Source organism: Lepidochelys olivacea (assembly GCF_965140295.1).
Source record: "Lepidochelys olivacea isolate rLepOli2 genome assembly, chromosome: 19".
Classification (NCBI taxonomy): Eukaryota; Metazoa; Chordata; order Testudines; family Cheloniidae; genus Lepidochelys; species Lepidochelys olivacea.
In genome coordinates this window covers 14,762,369-14,768,186 of record NC_140429.1, presented here as the reverse complement: position 1 = coordinate 14,768,186, position 5,818 = coordinate 14,762,369, and the positions used below count along the sequence as shown (strand labels likewise).

At 51.2% G+C, this 5,818-nt stretch overlaps 1 long non-coding RNA gene across 1 annotated transcript; it reads left to right on the top strand.

Annotated features, from left to right (window-relative positions):
• The first annotated feature begins 261 nt into the window (after nucleotides 1–261).
• On the top strand, nucleotides 262–5,594 carry LOC311533290. The gene is made up of 2 exons (XR_014714544.1): nucleotides 262–724; nucleotides 2,805–5,594. It is a non-coding gene; the product is annotated as an uncharacterized lncRNA (long non-coding RNA).
• Nucleotides 5,595–5,818: the final 224 nt, after the last annotated feature.

Sequence of the window (5,818 nt, the reverse complement as noted above, 5' to 3'; positions counted from 1 at the left end):
CTGTGCACACACATAATTAATGAGCCATGCATATTTTCATTATTTTGTGCAGAAAAAAGCTTCTGATGGAAAGTTGCTGCAGTTCTAGTTTTTTGATCACCAGAGGATGCTGTGGCAGTAGAACAGAGTAGCAGCTCCCCGCCAGATAGGGAGGAGAAAGAGCCTGCCTTCTTAACCATGCCTGTCTGGCCAGGTCAGGAGACAGGGGCTATGGGGAGACAGACAGCCTGGGACTGCTGGAGAGTCAGACAGGCTTGAAGGGTTAATGTCTAGCTATTCCACCTGGAAGCAGGCGGGGCACACCCTGACTGTTTCCTAGAAGCAATGCACACATTGCTCTATCCAAGGACAAGGGCTAGATATGAACCCTGAGAACTTGATTGTTTGGACAGCAACTGTGGGAGGTTTCTTTAGCCTGGGCTGAAGGCCTGAGAACCAGGATTGTAGTAGATAGAGGATGGTAACTAAGCATATGAATCAACGTCATACATTCCTTTGTGTAGCAGTGTGTAATGCTTAGGGGGAGAAATATAATAAAAGGAGAAGGTGGAAGGCAGGGGGGGCAGAACAGCCCATCTCCGCTGACCAGCCTGTTTGCTTGCATAAAGCTGTGTTCTGTCTCATCACTGAACCTCCACAACTGGCGCCCAAACGTGGGGCCCTCAGCACTCACCTCGCCCGGCAAGGGTTTCAGATGCGTCACTCATCCACTTCGTGGATCCCGGTGAGTATTTTTCATTGTGGTAAGTATGGGAAGCTCCCTCTCTGCTTTGCAAGTGCAACACCGCAATGAGCTGCAGTATTTGCTGCGTAAGGCTCAGCATGACTGCCCGGCTCGAGAACTCACTCTCCTGCTACATGAGGTGCGTGCCAAGTGCCCGTGGTATCCTGAAGCTGGAAGCTTTAAGCTAGCGGACTGGGAGCAATTGGGCCAGACATTGCACAAAGAGCCTCGGGCACCCGTGCAGGCTTTACATGCCTGGCACCTCTGCCGCGACGTGGTACAGCGTGTCGCCTCGGACAGACCCTCCCTCGCGAGGCTGGTGCTCTCGCCGCCCCCGTCCGCCCCTGCAGCCATCCCCCCTCCTGGCGATGCGACACAGCGTGTCGCCTTGAAAAGGCCCTCTCCAGCACCAACAGAGGAGCTGCCAATCCTGCCACCCCCGTCCGCTCCTGCAGCCATCCCTCCCCCTGCTTCGCCCCCAGTGCCTCTATTACCACCGCCTCCCTGGCCTTCCCCACCGGAGCCGGTGTGTGATCACCCTCCCCCCATGGGGCCCCCCGGAGAGTCATCTGCATCTGCTCAGAAGCTTTCGCTGGTGCAACAAATGGTTCACGCAGCGAAAGCTCGATCAGATCTTACAGCAGAGGAGCTGGCTGATCTGGTCTCCGTTTGCCCGGTGACCTGGCAGAATGATGACCAGGGCAACCCCGTGGGCACCTGGACCACTCTGCCATACTCGGTGGTTAGAGAGGTAAAGAAAGCAATTCGTGAATTTGGCCTGACTAGCACCTTTGTGCGTGGTCTCATTGAAGGGATGGGTGCTGGGTACTCCCTAATCCCTGAGGATTGGAAAACGCTGCTGCGCATGATGATGTCACCCAGTCAGTATGTTATTTGGCTTAGTGAGTATCGGCAGATGGCAGAACGCCAAGCCCAGGTATATAGAGAGCAAGGTATCATTTATGAGCATTTGGCAGGGGAGGGCCAGTTTGCTACTATTGAGATGCAGTCTCAACTCCCTCAGGCCGTCTTCCCCATTATTTCCACCTGTGCCCAGCATGCTTTCAAGAAGGTCCCGGATTCAGGCAAGCCTACCAAAAGCTTTGTCAGTATCCGTCAGGGTGCCTTAGAGTCCTTTTTGGATTTTACCAATAGATTGCAGGAGGCTATCCTCCGACAGGTGGATAACACTGAGGCAGCTCACGAGCTCCTGTTAAAATTGGCAGTTGAAAATGCAAATGAGGATTGCCGCCGTGCTCTCCAGGCAGCACAAGTCTCTGGTATTTTAGAGCTCTCAGACATGCTGCGGGCGTGCCAGAACATTGGCACACAAGCCCACAAGGCTGGAGTTCTGGCTGCCGCCCTCAGAAAAACTGGGAAGGAGGGGAAGCGCTGTTACCGCTGTGGAAAGGAGGGTCATTTTCAGCGGGAGTGCCGCTCATCTAAGGCACCAGCCCGACCCTCAAAGAAGTGCCCCAAGTGTGGGAAAGGTTATCACTGGGCTAATCAGTGTCGTAGCGGGTCGGGAAACCGCGCGACGGGTCCCCCCCGAACCCAGGGCCAAACGGGGGTGTTTCCTACTCAGGCAATTGCTCCTCTGCCTTGGAATCCGTAGACTCTATGAGGGCAGCGACTGCTGGAAGTGCAGGGCTTGATTTGATCATGCAGGAGGACACTGACTTTCAGCTGCCAGGGGAGGTCTGTGCCATACCTACACAGGTGGTGGGACCTCTCCCTGCCGGCTTTGTAGGTCTTGTTCTCCCTCGCTCACATGCTGGGAAACAGGGCTTTTTTGTCATTCCAGGGGTCATTGATGCTGATTACACTGGCATTATTAAGGTTCAGGTGTGGACTCATCTTCCACAGTCGCTCCCGCGTGGACGGTCAATTGCACAATTGATTTTAGTTCCCTATCAGGTGCCAGCTGCCGAGGATCGAACTCGGGGCGGAGGAGGCTTTGGATCTACGTTGTCTCACTCGCCGTCTCACAGCGCGTCTTCTCCACTTGTTGCTCTGACAATGTCAGTCTGCCCCTCGAAACCTCAGTTAATACTTCTCTTAAATGATGTTCCTTTTACAGGGCTGGTGGACACTGGAGCTGATGTTACAGTGATTCGTGATCTGGAGTGGCCGGTTAGTTGGCCTACGGTTCCTTCTAAAGAGTTGTGGGGGATTGGGGGTAGCAAACCCGGGCGCCAAAGTTTGTCTTGGGTCACGGTCTCTAAACCAGGAGGCCGTGCCCTTGCTACAATCCGCCCTTTTGTGCTCCCTGTCCACCTCAATATTTGGGGCCGTGATTTACTTACAAAGTTAGACACCACCCTCGATATTAACATCTGATGGCTCTCCCCACCGAGGTGTAGTCACTTATCAGTTGGGTGACCCCCCTCGTTGGCATTCTCGTTTTACACTGCCTCAGCGTTCGGCACAGCGTTCAAAATTAGCTGCTGTTATTTTGGCCTTTCAATTTTTTGCTGATTGTCCCTTTGATTTAATTGTGGATACCCATTATGTTTATCAGGTAATTGATCATTTACCCCTTGCCCTCATTACCCCTCAGGTTGATGCAGACCTCCTTCACCTGTTTTTGTCTTTACAGCATCTTCTTGCCACTCGTCATTTCCCTTACTTTGTTGCTCATATTCGCAGTCATACCCCTCTGCCTGGGCCACTCACTGAGGGCAATGCACGCGCCGATTGCGCGTTGCGTGGTCAGGTAAATTCCCTTTTTTCTGACCCCATTGAAAGCCATGCCTTTTTTCATCAGTCTGCCTCTGTTTTGGCCCGGCAGTTTCACATTCCTGCTGATCATGCACGTTCCATTGTTCGTTCCTGCCCCCACTGTGCTGCTGCTGCTCCTACTTTTTCTTATGCCGTTAACCCCCGAGGTACCGCAGCAAATCAGCTGTGGCAAATGGATGTTACTCATGTACCACAATTCCGCCCCTATTCATTTTTACATGTTTCCGTTGATACTTATTCAGGCTTCCTTTGGGCAACCCCACAACGTGGGGAAGCCACTAACAAAGTTATTCACCATTTGCTGGCCTGCTTTTCTGTTATGGGTCGCCCTTGCCAAATTAAAACAGATAATGCCCCAGCCTACTGCTCTGCAGCCCTCTCCACCTTTTGTGCCCGCTGGGACGTCCGTCTTAAACACGGAATCCCTTATAATTCCACGGGCCAAGCCATTGTTGAATGTGCCAATCGCACACTCAAAACCTTGCTAGATAAACAATTAAAACAAGGGGAGCTGCATCTCCGAACCTTAGGAGACATTCAACAACAAATGTATATCCTCTTGTTTACTTTAAATAATTTAACACTGAATGCAGATCAGCAGACCCCTGCGGATCGGCATTTTCACAAATCTGAGGTACTGGAAAGACCGCGTGTCTTTTACCGTCAGCTGCCCGATCCACAGTGGCTGGGCCCAGCACCTCTAATCACTTGGGGTCGGGGATATGCTGCTGTGTCTCTCCCTGCAGGACCGTTGTGGGTTCCAGCCCGGTGCGTGCGACCAGCACTTAAATAACATGGCATGGCACCAGGGGCTGTCGAATCCCATAACAGAGTTTCAGCTGACCTTGGAGGAGACCGCGTTGCCCCCTGAGTCGACAATGGCGGGACGGAAACGGAGGAGGCGTAGCGTCCCAAGCCAGCCCGTGACATGGGGAGCAGTAAAAGCATTGGTCGCCACGGCTCAACGAAAACTGGCAGCAGATCAGCAGCCAGAAACTCCTAAGACTTTGTTTGTGGTGATTCTCGCCCAAATCACTGCTAATTCTGTGATGATTGTGTGCCTTTTGTGCCTGCTATTTTCTGTAGGGGTTGGCTCGGAAGCGCCTCCCCCGTTACAAGCCCGAAGGAGAATAAGACACTGTTCTTTGCTTATGCTAATCTTTCCTCCCAGTACTCTAGCATGGCTAATTGGGGCCCGGCCAATTATATTCTGCCTCGCACGGCTATATTCCTTCACACACCGTACCCGGCCGGGGCTCACAATGTCACCTGTGCGCGTGTAGTTAACTGCACTAGTACAAAGGTGCCATTGGGCTGTCAAAAAATTTCTCAATCCCTTTTAAATTGTTCCCATGCTGTTAATGTTTCATATAATTATGGCCATATCATCCTACCATCAGGATGGGTTTTTACTTGTGGTTCATGCACCTTTAATTATATTTCTGCAAATTTAAGTGATGGCACCCTTTGCTGTCTTAGTAGAATGATATTTATATTGCCTTTTGCCGGTTACAATTGTAGTAAAAGAAGTGTACCCCTTTTAGATGATTATATTGCAGATGTTAAGCTTTTGGTTATTTTGTGTTTGTAATCATTGGGCTTATTTTTTGTTGTTGCTGTGTACAATGTATTCCTTCCTTGTTAAGACTTTGTAAAATTTTGCCCTGGAAAGCTCCCCAGGTTATGTCCTTGTCTGTCTGGGAGTTAAATAGCATGACAAAACAAATTGGCGGCTACCATGAGATGGCCAACTTCAATAAACAAAAAAAGGGGAGATGAAGGGTTAATGTCTAGCTATTCCACCTGGAAGCAGGCGGGGCACACCCTGACTGTTTCCTAGAAGCAATGCACACATTGCTCTATCCAAGGACAAGGGCTAGATATGAACCCTGAGAACTTGATTGTTTGGACAGCAACTGTGGGAGGTTTCTTTAGCCTGGGCTGAAGGCCTGAGAACCAGGATTGTAGTAGATAGAGGATGGTAACTAAGCATATGAATCAACGTCATACATTCCTTTGTGTAGCAGTGTGTAATGCTTAGGGGGAGAAATATAATAAAAGGAGAAGGTGGAAGGCAGGGGGGGCAGAACAGCCCATCTCCGCTGACCAGCCTGTTTGCTTGCATAAAGCTGTGTTCTGTCTCATCACTGAACCGCAACACAGGCTCATAAGGGCTAGTGAGGGAGGACAGCATGGGGTAAGGGACGAACGGGAGTGGAGGCGCTGGGCCACATGGGGATGGGGGTGGGAGTACAGGAACACATAGGGATGGGGGGCTAAGTTCCCTGTAAGCTGCGCAGCTCTGCAGCAGCCTATTTAGTGTCATGCAGGTGCTCAAGGAACCCACCCAGG